Here is a 15442-nt window from a genome sequence, read left to right on the forward strand (position 1 = left end):
ACTGGCCAGTTTGGACTATTCGTTGCCTTCGCTTTTCTCCAGTACCTTTTGGTATTGTTTGTAGTTCAACTTGTTGTATCTGCACCCTGAAGGGAGGCTTTGCTAGTTCTTAATAGAAATACTAATACACACCTCATGAAATCTAGCCAAGCTTCATCTACGTTGGATCCTCTGATAATCGCATTTTGTTCATTTACGTCGAATCTCAGCGCAATTTTCCCCTTTGGCAAGTTACACCATTATGAGCTCTCCTCTACCACAACATTACTGACTAGATTATTATTTTATTTTTGTTTTTATATATATCTTTCCTGTCCAGACACTTCCCACGCGTGTGCCTCATCTCCCTTTTCCTCGTACGCCAGGTATGCATATCGCTTTCTTCCTTTCTTGAGTCGTAAATATCATCCCCATACATCCACGTCCACGTGCCCATCGTGTACTTCCGCATCACTTGAGGACCCAGTTTCTACCCTGCCGGTCGCATGGCCGGTCTTCGGGCCCTTATCATTTTTCTTTTTCTTAGCGCGCCTGATGCGTTCTGCCTCATTGCTTGAGGTCCCAGTATCCTCTCCACCTGTTGCCCAGCAGGCCCGTAGACCCCAACGGTCTGTCCTGGTGAGAAGACCCAACCTTGTTTTTTGCGCGCCCCGTACTTACGTCTTCATCTGTGGATTCATCGATTCAGTCTCTTCCCCGTCTGCCTCAAGGAGGTGTCTCGAGCCATCATGGCCCGCCCCGACGGGAAGAGGCCCTTTCCTTGCGCGCCCACTACGTGTCTCCTCATTTAAGGCCGAGTCCTTGATATTTGTGTTTGCGCAACGCGCCCAAGATCACGTCCAATATGTATTTCCTCGCCAATCAAGGACCCTGTGTCTTCTCCGTCTGCCTCATGGCGTATTGGGCCAGTGTGGTCCACCCTGACGGAAAGCCGTGAAGTGTTTTCCTCGCGCTCATAACGTGTTTCCTCATTTGCGGCCCCATGACTGTTGTCACGTGCCATATCTCGTCGAGGCTGATGATCACGTTCATCCCTTACCCACAGCTTCATGCGATCCTCTACTATTGTTGCAAACAAGTGTGTTAACTCCTCTCCAGCCACAGGGCCGATGGGGATGACGACCCCCGTAGGGTCTGTCGGCTCCGGTGCCTCTTCCACACTTGCCTCACAGCGGTTATTATAATCTATATAACACGCCCCGACTGAGCGGGTAAGCCTTCTTTACTCAACACTCGAGTCTAACGTTCGTAACAAAAATGCTGTTTACGTGAGAACTTGATTGATCTCCTTATTGACCTTTTGCAAGTAGCTGACGAGGGCGGAAGGGTCTGCCTCATAGATCTTAGGAAAGGAAGTTTGAGACGTACCTTGAATCAGCTCCTTGATGCTAGTAGACTCCATGGCTGGCCCTTCCTCCTTGCCTTCCTCAAATTCCAGACTTTCCTCTCACAAATGTTAATTTTTCCTCCTCCGTGATGTATTTCTCTCTCTCTCTCTCTCTTCTAATCATTCCTTCTTTATTTAGTTCTGTTTTATTTATATTTATCCTCATCGTCTCCTCTGTTTTATTTCCTTTACTTACCTTTAATCTCTCCTCCTCACTTTCCTCCTCATACGTACATCCTTCTCGGTAAATCCTTTTCACTGTATCGTATATATAGTTCCATTATTTGCTTGTTTCCCTTCCTCCTCATCTCTTAACGTATAAACGAGGCTTACGGCAGAGAAATCCTAAGGCACAGTGACCTATTCTTACGTATATTAAAGTACGTTAACACACTGTTATCTCCACCTTTATCAAGGTGTGTGTATTTCTCCAGCGTAATTTTGGTGGTTTCGTTCATTTCCTCCTCCAAGTTCAAGTCCATTTTTCTCCCTTTTTCTTCTTCTCTTCCTCCTTTCCTCCTACATCAAAAAACAGCTTAATCTTGACTCTTCCTCCTCCTGTCTTCCTCTTCCTCCTCCTCCTCTTCTTCGTTCCTTTCCTGTCTCCACTTTTATCAAGGTCTGTGTATTTCTCCGACGTAATTTTGGTGGTTTCGTTCATTTCCTCCTCCAAGTTCAAGTCCATTTCTCTCCCTTTTCTTTCCTCCCATACCAAAAAAGTTTAATCTTTCCTCTTCCTGTCTTCCTCCTACTCTTTTTTTCCTTGTTATCTCCACTTTCATCAAGGTCTGTGTATTTCTCCAGTGTAATTTTGGTGTTTTCGTTCATTTTCTCCTCCAATTTCAAGTTATTTTTCTCATTTTTCCTTACTCCTTTCCTCCTATGCCAAAAAATAGCTTAATCTTTCCTCTTCCTCCTCCTCCTTTTCGTTTCTTTGTAATCTCTACTTTTATCAAGGTCTGTGTCTTTGTAAACTTTGCAGAATGGACGAAAAAAACACCAGAAATTGCTTGTATATTTATTGAGCAAACTGACACTTCTTGCAGAGAGAGGGGGGGAGGCTTGTGTCTGGGGGCATGTGTCTGTGGGGGTTGTCAAAATACTGTGGGGGGGACACCCTGTGGGGCCTGATATATATATATATATATATATATATATATATATATATATATATATATATATATATATATATATATATATATATATATATATATATATATATATATTCTTGGCACTAAACTCTGCCAGACTCTTGCAGGGAGGGAGACAGAGACAAGACCACTGAGCCGAGGGAACCAGTCAGGCCTTCAAGATACTACCTGGATGCTGGGGGAGACGAGATGAGACGAGTCCTGTTGGGGAGAAGATGGAGGGAGATTAATTGAAGGGCAGAGAGAGATGGAACTAACTCTCTCTTTCTCTCCGTATTTCTATAAAGAGAAGACTAATAAAGTTTGGAAAAATATATTACTCTTCTTCTTCTTCCTCCTCCTCTCTCTCTCTTTCCTCTGTCCACCAGTGAGCTATTGTAGGACTCTTCCTCCTCCTCCTCTCTCTCTCTTTCCTCTGTCCACCAGTGAGCTATTGTATTCTTCCCTTCCCCTCCCCTCCCAAGATGCCGCCTGGATGTTGGGGGGAGAGAGAGAGAGGATGAGATGGAACACACTCTCTCTCTCTCTTTTTTCAATGGACCTTATACACTTTTATGCTACTTTTTTTGTGAGAGAGAGAGAGTTCCAGCTTCCAGTCCCTTACTGAGCTGAGTGACCAGACAGCACCAGCCAATCAGCCATAGCCCTGAAAAGATATATGGTGGTTAGGTCCTGGTAGATTGTGGTGGAGTGGTAGAAATCGTGGTTGAATGTCAGGTCTTGGGTTGAAATTTTGGGGTTACAGAGTTGAAAAAGTTTTGAACAAGTTGAGTTTTTGGGTTGAACTTGTGATGACTGATGGTTAATAATAATAAAAGTATATAAAATTAATCTGTATTTTCTCATTCCTGAGAGAGAGAGAGAGAGAGAGAGAGAGAGAGAGAGAGAGAGAGAGAGAGAGAGAGAGAGAGAGAGAGAGAGAGAGAGAGAGAGTTACCGCCACATCTGAAAAGGAAAAATCTATAATCTTCCTTCCTCTTCCTCCTCCTCACACACACACAAAAAAAAAACATCTCTGTTACACACTAAAGTTATGACCGCAGCAGCAGCAACAGTTAGACGCTGAATTATTGTCACAAGTTATAGTGTGTGTTGTGCCAGGTCCCTGCTGGTGAGCCTGGTTTCGACCCTCACACCAACCACCCCCAGGGCCAAAACGGAGGTGGGTTGAGTTCTAATGAGTGCTTATAAGTTCTGCAGGTGCTGTTTGTTGGGCTTTCATTGAACTTCAAGGTGCCTTTGACAGAGCAAATAAAGAGGTTATATTGGAATAACTTATTTTAAAGGGCATTAAAGGGAAATTACTGGGCTGGGTCAAAGACTATTTGCATGTTAGGAAGGCTAAGGTGTGGTTCCATGGAGCCTCTTCTGCTGAAGGGAGTTTTGAAATGGGCACTCCACAGGGAAGGGTCCTTAGTCCTTTGCTCTTTAATATTCTCATGGACAAAATTGCACAGTACCCCTTTCCTCAGGGCACAGAAGTTTTTATATATGCTGATGATATACTTGTTCAGTGTAATGCTCCACGGACGCTTACCTTAGCCCTCCACCAGCTGGAAGACTTGTGCACTTCTATGGGACTAGTTGTTAATGAATCCAAAACTAAATTTCAATCAATTGCCAGAGTATGTCGGGCGCCACGTATCAATGACGTCAAACTCGATCGTGTCCACTGTTACAAATACTTGGGTGTATATCTTAGCTTTAAACAGACCACGGAATGTATCACTTATATCAGGAATCAATTTTTACTACGGTTGGCACCGTTGCGTGTTCTCGCACACAGGGGCCTAGGTGTTGGCGTCCCCATACTTAGAATGTTTTACATTTCTGTTATTCGATCTTTAATTGATTATGCTGCCCCAGTCTTAGTCCGGTTCAGCGAGTCCCATCTGAAGCCCCTGGAAATTATTCAAAATGAAGCAATGAGGATAATCCTTGGTTGCCCCAAGACAGCTAAGATTGAAGCTCTTCGCGTTGAGTTAGTTCTCCTTTGTGTTGTGTGCCGGATTCGTGAAATTACATGTAGAACTCTCTGCCGCATGGAGGTATTAAGAACACAACAACATGCAAATATTCCCCTTGGCTACTTTGCTATATAACAAAAAATACTTATAAAAACTAATCTGTAAAATAAAAGTCGACTGCAGAGTGTAACTGCATATAACTGAATGTACCTCTAAACTAAGCACTTGCTGAAGACGGCAAGCTAAACTATGTGACAAAGGCAGCATCAACATTATCATCAAACAGGACACACTGGCTGGACTTGGATGAGAGGGCTGTCCCTGTGGCTGGCGTCCCTGACTACCACCCCTCGGGCCTGGTTTTGAATTCCGGCTTGGGTAGGCAGTGTACAGCCCAGCCAGTTGTTCATCCTTCTTTGCAGAATGATCGATAAAATTGGTACCTGGGGTAAAGGTAAACTGTGGCGGTCCCGGACTTCACACCGCCCATTCAAAAGGTCAATGGTACGGAGCTGAACACCATGGCCAGGCACACCTTTACCAGTACCTTTGCTGTCCCACGGTAGACCAGACTCCCACTCCTGATGGACTGCGGTGGACTGTGGACCTTGATTCCTGAGTCTTGAGATGCTTCCCTTCCTTCCCAGACCTGTCAACGAGAGACCCTTGACTAACACGTTCAATACTGTATACAATAATGGCACATTAATGCTCATACAATATAATACAAAACATACCAACATTTAATTAGAGATAGTGTGTATCATTTCAACACCTTTAGAGATACACACCAAGTTCAAAGTGACAGGCAGAGATGGTGGTGGTGGCTGTACATGACTGGACAATGCTGAGGTGCACAGCATGAGGGATGGGGAGGTAGGTGAGGTGATGAGGAGGTGTGATGTGTTCAGTGTGGTAAGGAGGCAAAGCTTGAGGGGGTTGGGCACATCTGGAGGAGAAAGGACAGCCACATTAGTTAGCAAAGCAGAGGATAACATTAAAATTATTCTAGTCCACATGTCAGACCGTAGCCATAAGGAAGCCGGCCAGAGCAATATGGAAGTAGCCAAATGAGGGTGTTGTGAGGGATGTGGTGTCACTGGGAAGGACAGAATCAGTAATGCAAGAACCAGACCAACAGTGAAGGAGGTGTTGCGAGGGATGTGTGGTGTCACTGGGAAGGACAGAATCAGTAATGCAAGAACCAGACCAACAGTGCAGGAGGTGTTGCGAGGGATGTGTGGTGTCACTGGGAAGGACAGAATCAGTAATGCAAGAACCAGACCAACAGTGAAGGAGGTGGCCTCATATTTACCAGTTTCTGAGCCATAGCTATTGCCAATAAACACCATTAAGTAACCATTTTAATGATAACTCTATATAAAGGCACTTACTGGGGTCGAGGAGGCAGTTTTGGGGTTGGAAATCGGTAAACAGGAGGCTGGGTACAACAATCTGGAACCGTTGTGAGGTGGTACGGGCATGTTAATGAGACAATACAGAGATACTGATGCGAGGAGAGTACTAGAAATGGAAGTGCAGGGAGGGGGAATGAGAGGTAGACCCAAGACAAGACAGCAGCAGACATGAGAGAGAAGGGCCTCAACACCAACACGACAGGCGATAAGAGGAACGTGGAGGCGGCTCGTCAAAAACAGCGACCCCGTATAAAGACAGGCTAATGAGCTGGCCAAGAAGAGGGACTCCATGCCAGACCAAATGTCTGTACCAAATTGAACAGATCCCTTCATGTTTTATTGGCTAGCATGGTATCTGAAGTGTCCAAAACAGTTGATGGACTTTCGAGTCACTTTGCTAATCTTTAAAAATAGCTGCTGTTATGTTGCCCAATCAGTGAACTTCAGAAAAACACCCATAACTTCTTCCCAAAGTGACCCACAAAGCTGGAAATGAGCTTAAACTGTTCCTCTTTAAATTCTTCATCTTCTGGTGTGCAACATGCCAGGTTTTGCCTGTTTTTACTATTTCATAATAACTGACTGATCAGAAAAACATCAATTTTTTTACATTTTTTTAAGATTTTATTTTTTTAAAGTTTTCTATTTCTTCCTGCTGATGCTTTATTTTGGCCAAGGTGTGTATTCAGTTCTTGAAAACTGTCCACAGATCATATCAACAAGGTTTACTTTGATTATTTGAGCCTTTGTTTAGTTATAAAATCACATTTTTTTTCTATTTTCACTTGAGTTTGTTAGAGAGCGTCCACATTTCTCAGCTGAATGACTTTGTTTTGATAATGGATACACCTGTTCTATGGGTCTCCTCCTTACATACTAGTACATCCACATCACAGACCAGCCACTGTGAATGCCATGCAGCCATCACTGCCACCAAAACCCAGCCCCACAAATCTTGCCTACTGTAAACCTTTCCAGGTCCATCCAAAATGCCTACAAGCTTACACCTGTATTTAAGAAGGCTAAATTAAGGGGGACGAAGAGTGGTCTGAAATCGCGAATATGGCGTGCACAAAAACTGACTCCCGAAGCATGGATGGTCCAGTCACATTCTATGCTTAATGATGAATGTACTCTGTGCATCATTTTCCAATTTTGGGTGAATTCTGAGTTCTTGTGCATGTCAGATTTGTGATTTTTGCCCACTATCCTTCCCCTTGAGTATGTTCTGCAGTGTTCCTTGTTCAGACATATGCATGACCAGAATCTGTCGTGAAATGGCAGAACATATGAACCAACAAAATGTCACATGACTATATGACCTACCACTAGCACACAGGCCTGGGGCACTCAATTTTCTACTTCCGAGCAGGTTGAACAGCGTCAACCACCCGTCAACCTTATTCTTCTTGGTGGAGTGACGTGAGGTTGGTGAGGAGGCAGAGAGGGTCCTCATGGCAGTCTCAGCGGTTCTGTTGGACAAAAAAAAAAAAAAAAAAAAAAAATTATATAGGGTGCCTAAACTTGACCTCCAGCAGTCTGAGGGAGGGAAGGGAGGAGGGAGAGGAAGGGAAGCAGTGGGTGCTGGCCTCACCATCCAGCCACCTGTCACCACCTCCAGCTGACCAGGTTAGGTTAGGTTGGGTCTGTTAGTAGTGGTCAGTATGGGAGGGAGTGGCTGGTTATGGAGGTTAGTGTGGAAGGGAGTGACTGGTGAGAGAGAATGTAAGAGACAGACAGACAGGGAAAGAAGTGCAGATACAGACAGAGAGAACGATGGGATAAAACAAACAGACACACAGACAGAAAAAAAAGACAGGTAGGCTAATACACAAAGACAGAGACAGACAGAAAAAAACAAATGCTAACACAGACACAGACAGACAAGCTTATACAGACAGAAAAAGAAACAGAAAGGCAAAAACAGAGACAGACAGACAGACAAGTTTATACAGACAGAGACAGAGAGAAACAGAGGCTAACACAGACAGACAGACAAGCTTATACAGACAGAGACAGAGAAACAGAGAGGCTAACACAGACAAACAGAGAAACAGAGAGGCTAACACAGAGACAGACAGACAGACAAATAGAAAGAACGACAGACAAGCTTAAACAGACAGAGACAGAGAGAAACAGAAGCTAACACAGAGACAGATAGAAAGAAAAACAGACAGACAAGCTTATATATATATATATATATATATATATATATAGAGAGAGAGAGAGAGAGAGAGAGAGAGAGAGAGAGAGAGAGAGAGAGAGAGAGAGAGAGAGAGAGAGAGAGAGTCGTAAAGAAATGAAAAAAAGTTGAAAAAAAGAAAGAAATGAGATGCAAGGTGTGTGTGTGTGTGTGTGTTGGATAGTATATGTTAATGGTCTAAATTTTATAAAGAAATAATTGTGCAATTATATATACATCAGTTTATGGTTACATACACACACACACACACACACACACACGGGCGGTGTAGTCATGGTAGCAAAAACAGTCGTTGGGCATCACAGAGGCATGGGTCATATTCTTCATGCCCGGCACTGGCCGGTATGGCACTCACCCCCGCGGCCCCCATCCACCTCCACGGACCCTATGCCCTATGCGCAGCCTCTGCACCACCCCGGCCACCCCAAAACAAAAAGAGGGGCTAGGGGGCCCTTCCTCCTTCGAGGTGAAGGGGTCGCGTGGGCTTTGCCCTGCACCCATCACTGACGGCAGGCTCCCCGGATGGGGATGCATCATGGAAGCCTGCCGCGCGGTCGTGCCCCCCAGCAAGACCGGATCGGGGTCGAGGCTCGCACCCCGACCCCAACCTCTACTTCTTAATTTGTTTTTGGATATCTTTTTTTGTAGGTGTAGATGAAACTATATTTTAGTTTTATCCGCATAAAAATGCTAAGAGTCACATATTTCCAGGATATGTTACCCTCCTCACTACAAACGTTAAGCACCAGAGTGAGGACGAAGAGAAAACCTGCGTGGGCTACAAAATAGTCTGGATAATAAACAATGGAGGAGTATAGCTAGATAATTTAAATGCACCAGTTTCTTTTGCGTCTTTCAGTGGAATCCTTTCGATCTTCACAAAAACGACACACTTAAGTATTTAAAGGGAGTGTCTACAAAGCAGCTGAGAGTTCCCTAACACACTTCTGCTAAAAAGAAAAAGCTGAAGCTAAAACTAGCCTCAGGATTCCCGCCTGCCAGATAGTGATTCAGTTTTCAAGTCCACGTACGCAGGAAAGCAGACTCAAATTACGCGTCTTTCCACGAGTCTCTAAAACTGTCGAGTCAGCTTTAGCCGAAGCCTGGTCAAAGATTTCGTCCAGGTTTCTCTCTCTCTCCAGAACTAACAAGTACTGTTGATACCTTGCAGGAGTTTATCCAGGCCAACATCGTCGCCCTCCTGCAATTGACGCCTCATCACCCTCCTCACCTGCACTCGATGCCCAGCCACCTTCCGAAGAAGGCACGTCACAGGAACCGGTAGAGCTGACGCTGAATGCTTCACCCCGTGAGAGGAGTAGCCAGACCCGCCCAGAGAGCCATTTATCCTACTCATTGCTACAACAGATTTGCCATACTGGAGGAGGAGGACGAGGAACAGAGCACCTTCTTGGTCGGTGACTCTATGATTCGCCATCAGGTGGTTGAATTCTGTGGCAGAGTCCCCCGTCGTAGGCGTAACTACTGTTATCCTGGAGCTGGTGTTGACGACATCACAGCTGCACTGGACGAGGTCTCCGCTGTGGCCTCTAATGACTCACTCTTTGTTCTCCACACAGGTACAAACGACGTCACCACGACCTGAGTCTGAGGAACTGCTGGACAAGTACCGTAGGCTCATCAAGCAGTATAAGACTAAATCCCCTAATATTTTGATTTCATGAATTCTACCACGGACATGGGATGAGGGCGACTTCTACAGTAAGGCCTTCAGCCTCAACAACAGCCTACAGACTCTCTGCGGAGAGCTTGACGTCGAATTCTTTAACGCCTGGAACGATTTCTACGGCCAGAGTAGACTTTTCCAAAGGGACGGCATACACCTGTCCCCATCGGGGCAGCCAGATTTGAAGGCTCTCAACAACGCCGTACGTAACGCCCGAACAAGAAAAACGACTCTCAGCCACGTCCTTCCATCCCGCCCGTGTAAATAGACACCTCACACCGCAACAGACTCGTAACATTGAACCCTCCAGTACCTCTATTACCAAGCTTCAAGATAACCTAAGAGTCCTTAGTTTCAATGCGCGTAGCCTAAGAAACAAATTTGATGAACTGCGATGTCTTGCTCTGACAGAAAACTTTGACGTAATTGCTATAACTGAAAAATTTATCGACACCACTAATATTGATTTAAGTTCTGAATACAACATAGATGGCTACAGATTCTTCAACAATGATCGTGTAAACCGTAGAGGGGTGGTGTCGCCCTTTTGTCAAAAGCTACTTGCAACCTACTGACAAAACACCAAGAAACAGTAACGTTGAACATTTGTGCGTGCGAGTAAACATTGCAAAAGTCAATTTAAATATATCTGTCACTTACAGGCCTCCGGGGCAATCACTTGATGGCGATCTTGAAATGTACAGCGTCTTAAGGCAGTCACTTAATAACAGCGACTCACTGATACTAGGAGACTTTAACCTCCCCCATATCGATTGGGCGACACTGTCGGGTACAGAAGGTGAGTCCCATAGAATGATCGAATTTCTAGAGGAAAATTAGCTAAGCCAAATGGTTTCTGACCCAACTCGACAAAATAACATACTTGACCTTGTCATAGCGACCCAAGATAACCTAGTCAGTAATGTCACGGTAGGAGAACACCTCGGTTCCTGCGATCATAAACTAGTGCGCGTTGACATTAGAGCTCAAACATCGGTGACTGAAAATAAAGTTAAGGTGCCCAATTTCAAAGAGCCAACTTCGTAGAAACTGACGAAAACTAATAGATATGCAACTATCAGATGACGGCAATGCAGAGGACGCCTGGCTAAACTTTAAAAATCACTTACTCACTCAGCAGGACACATTTGTCCCCTTGTGCGAGAAGCGAATTAACACTAATAAAAGTCCACCTTGGTTTAATAGCGAAATTAAACACTCAGTCAAGGAGAGAAAATTGTCTTACAGGTTAAAGAAAGACCAAAGCACGCCCGAAAACATTAGACTTTTCAATGATGCAAGGCGACGAGTAAAAAGATTAGTGCATCAGGCAAAGCGTAGATATGAAGAAAATATTGCAGCCAACTGTAAAAATAATCCGAAATCCTTCTTCAGTTACATAAACAACAGAAAGGCGATCAGAAGTGGAATTGGACCTTTAACAAACAGCGACAGTGCACTAGTGACTGACAGCCAACACTTTGCAAACCTATTAAATAATTAATTTTCCTCGGTGTTTAATAATAACAGTCTTCCCACCATCACCACCAACACCAGTACTAATGTAAATCCCGAGCATGCATTGTCTAACTTTGAAATAAACCCGATGAAGTCCTTAAAGCCCTCAAATCACTTAAAACAAATAAAAGTCCTGGACCTGATAAAGTATATCCAACTCTGCTGAAAGACACAAAGAGCGAAATACTCTCCCTCACAACCGTATTCAATATGTCCTTGCGACAAGGCATTGTCCCTTCAGATTGGAAAAGGCTAACGTGACACCGATTTTAAGAAAGGAGACAAAAGTACCAGGTAATTACAGGCCCATTAGTCTAACTTCGGTTGTAGGTAAGCTACTTGAGGGCATAATTAGAGACAAAATTGTGAGTTACCTTGAAAGCCACTCATTAATTGGGGACTCACAACATGGCTTCCGAAACAAAAGATCCTGCCTATCAAATCTATTAACCTTTTATAACGACCTCTTCACTGTTTATGACGTAACCAAATCACTGGACGTAGTCTATCTTGATTTCCAGAAAGCGTTTGATAAAGTCCCGCATCATAAATTACTTTACAAATTAAAGCAAATAGGTATTGACGGTCAGGTAAACCAATGGATCGCGAATTGGTTGAGCAACAGACAACAAAGAGTAGTGATTGACGGATTTAACTCAGAGTGGGCGCCTGTCACTAGTGGCGTCCCTCAGGGCTCGGTCCTTGGCCCAGTGCTCTTCATTATTTACATCAACGACGTGGATGTTGGACTCAGCAACCGCATTAGTAAATTTGCAGACGACACAAAGATTGGTAACTCGGTTCTCACTGACGAAGACAGGCAAAGCCTCCAAGAGGATTTGCACAAAATTTCAGCTTGGTCGGATAGATGGGAGATGCCCTTATACGTAGACAAGTGCCAGGTCCTTCAAGTTGGAACGAGGAATAAAAAGTTTGATTACGAAATGCGCGGCGTTAAACTCAAAAGCGTTCAATGCGTCAAGGACTTGGGGTTCAAAATCGCGTCAAACCTCAAATTCTCACAGCAATGCATCGATGCAGCAAATAAAGCGAACAGAATGTTGGGCTTCATTAAAAGAAACTTTTATTTAAGAATAAAGATGTAATACTCGCTCTACAACAGTTTAGTCAGACCCCACTTGGAATATGCGGTACAGTTTTGGTCTCCCCACCATGCAAAGGATATTGCTAAATTAGAAGGTGTTCAGCGTCGGGCAACGAAAATTATCCCTTCCTTGCGCAACAAATCCTACGAAGAAAGGCTTTCACCCTTAACATGTTCTCTTGAGAAACGTCGCCTCCGAGGAAAACTGATCGAATGTTTTAAAATACTTAATGGTTTCACGAATGTAGACAGATCAACATTGTTTATGATCGATGACACTTTGCGCACGAGGAACAATGGCGTAAAACTCAGATGTAGACAAGTAAATTCAGACTGCACCAAATTTTTCTTCACCAACGTTGTAGTGCGAGAATGGAATAAGCTCCCATCATCAGTGGTCCAGTGTAACACGATTGACTCCTTCAAAAATAAGCTCGACCGTCACTTCCTTCAACTTAATATCAACTAGAGTAGAAATGCAACGTTTTGGAGTCTTCTGATTAATGTAAAATCACTTAGGTTTAAGGACAGACCACCAAGTCTGGACCATGGGGTCTGTGTGGTCTGATTTTCTATGTAAATCTATGTAAATCTCTCTCTCTCTCTCTCTCTCTCTCTCTCTCTCTCTCTCTCTAGATAGATAGATAGATAGATAGATAGATAGACAGATAGATAGATAGTTTAGTCAGACCCCACTTGGAATATGTGGTACAGTTTCGGTTTCCCCACCATGCAAAGGACATTGCTAAATTAAGAGGTGTTCAACGTCGGGCAACAAAAATGATCCCTTCCTTGCACAACAAACCTTGCGATGAGAGGCTCTCAACCCTTAACATGTTATCTCTTGAGAAACGTCGCTTCCGAGGAAAACTGATCGAATGCTTTAAAATACTTAATGGCTTTACGAATGTGGATAAATCAAAATTATTTATGATCGATGACACTGCGAACGAGAATAATGGCACAAAACTTAAATGAGACAAGTAAATTCAGACTGCACCAAATATTTCTTCCCCAGCGTTGTAGTTCGAGGTTGGAATAAGCTCCCGCCTTCGGTGGTCCAGTGTAACACGATTGACTCATTTAAAAACAAGCTCGACCGACACTTCCTTCAACTTAATGTTACCTAGAGTAGAAATACAAAATTTTGGAGCCATCTGATTAATGTAGAATCACTTGCTAATAGGTTAAAGGACAGATCATCTAGTCTGGACCATGGGGTCTGTATGGTTTTATTTTCTATGTAAATCTATGTAAATTCTCTCTCTCTCTCTCTCTCTCTCTCGCGCGCGCGAGTGGTCTGCGGATATGGTGAGCCCGGGAACCTAGGTTCGAGTCCCACCGATGACACACTGACTGTTTTAAACCATCGCCGAGTGGCGAAATATTACCCACTTGCTGCCCATATCTTCAATCAACCCTGACTTCAGGGACTTCGGTCAAGAGGAGCACCGGGGGCCAGCATGAGTTAAGCAAGTGGCATACATCACGGCAGCCACTATAAATAAAATTCGCCTGCGCCAATAACGAGGTGGGGTCGTCCAAGAAACTCAAGCAAGCCTACCGGCGTTATAGACAGCACCTTAAAAAAAAAATAACGGGAGGCAGGACACAACCCCCGACTAATACCCATTCACTGCTGGCTGGACTACTGGACCGCTAGTTGGACAGGGAAAGACTGCCCATCCATCTCCCTTCCGCCCGGGAATCGAACCCGACACCTCTTGGTTGTACGGCGAGCGCCCTGCCATTGCACTACGGAGCCCCGTGCACGTACGTACGTGAGTGTGTGTGTGTGTGTGTGTGTGTGTGTGTGTGTGTGTGTGTGTTTTATGGTATGGGAAGGTAGACTAAAGCTGGCGTCACATTTAAACCTATTTTTCGCTTGTTGCTTGCCGAGCGCTGAGTATTTATTCTTTTGCGGGCAAGTGAGCAGGATCATCACCATTAAAAAAATCAGTATGTCAACCATCGAACATCATCACTTGCGGCGGCATATACATAAATAAGCAAACAAACAGACAAACATCCAGAGTAATGGTCGTCACCGTTATCCGCCTTTCCATCAACAATTGCAGATTATAGGAATTCTACATATACCGTTAAGATGATCACTTTTGGAAGGGGAGAGAGAGAGAGAGAGAGAGAGAGAGAGAGAGAGAGAGAGAGAGAGAGAGAGAGAGAGAGAGAGAGAGAGAGAGAGAGAGAGAGAGAGAGAGAGAGAGAGAGAGTGTGTGTGTGTGTGTGTGTGTGTGTGTGTGTGTGTAATTCACCACGGCCTGATCACGAGTTGGACTCGCAATCGCCAGTAAGTACCTTCCTGACAAGAGCAAGACTCAATATAGTCAATCTCCGGGTACTGCCAGGACCTCCAAACACCACACACCCCATCCCCTTGCTCAGAAGGGAACAGTCATCACTCCTTGTCAGCGGAAAAATCCTATCCTGATCGGGGCTCAAACCTCTGCCTTCCAGGTCGCAAAGCCTGGCAGCGCCGAGATTTAAACCCCTGCGCTCTGGACTGCTGTGGTTTTTTTTTTTTTGGGGGGGGGCGTGTGTGTGTGTGTGTGTGTGTGTGTGTGTGTGTGTGTGTGTGTAGGTGAGGGCCTTGGTCTTGGGTGAGGGTGGGTGGTTGACGCGACAAGTCTTAACAGTCTGTCCCACAGCGCTGAGGCAACGAGAGGAATGCTGAGCAGGGCAATCAGGCCCCGTGTTGGGAAGTGGTTTGGCCTAGCTAGCCTGTCCTGCTGCTCGGCTGGCTCTGGCCGTGGAGGAAAGGGAGGATGGGGCGAGAGGTTGGAAGAAGGAGGGAAGAAAGGGAATAGATGGGAAACAGCCTGTCAGCGTCGTGGGTAAGGTGTAATGCGCTATTGTGTGTGTGTGTGTGTGTGTGTGTGTGTGTGTGTGTGTGTGTGTGTGTGTGTTGTTCCTGCTGCTCCTAAAAAGAGTGCAGAGTGGCCGAAAGAATTTCGGGAAGATAGGTGTCCTGATACCATCCTCTTGAAA

The 15442-nt window shown here is 44.7% G+C and overlaps 1 long non-coding RNA gene across 4 annotated transcripts in view; it reads right to left on the reverse strand.

Moving 5' to 3' along the window:
* Positions 1-2597: 2597 nt before the first annotated feature.
* The window catches only part of LOC126990893 (uncharacterized), a 32029-nt gene continuing 19184 nt past the window's right edge, over positions 2598-15442 (reverse strand). For 2 of the 4 annotated variants that reach the window (XR_007744890.1, XR_007744891.1), the window contains exons 5-8: positions 7250-7395; positions 5297-5454; positions 5053-5154; positions 2598-2739 (exon numbers count right to left, since the gene is read on the reverse strand). This is a non-coding gene — a long non-coding RNA (uncharacterized LOC126990893). Of the gene's footprint in view, positions 2740-5040; positions 5155-5296; positions 5455-7245; positions 7396-15442 lie in introns of all 4 variants that reach the window. The other 2 variants (XR_007744893.1, XR_007744892.1) reach the window with 2 other exon arrangements.

The sequence above is a fragment of the Eriocheir sinensis genome, unplaced genomic scaffold (assembly GCF_024679095.1).
Source record: "Eriocheir sinensis breed Jianghai 21 unplaced genomic scaffold, ASM2467909v1 Scaffold22, whole genome shotgun sequence".
Taxonomy (NCBI): Eukaryota; Metazoa; Arthropoda; class Malacostraca; order Decapoda; family Varunidae; genus Eriocheir; species Eriocheir sinensis.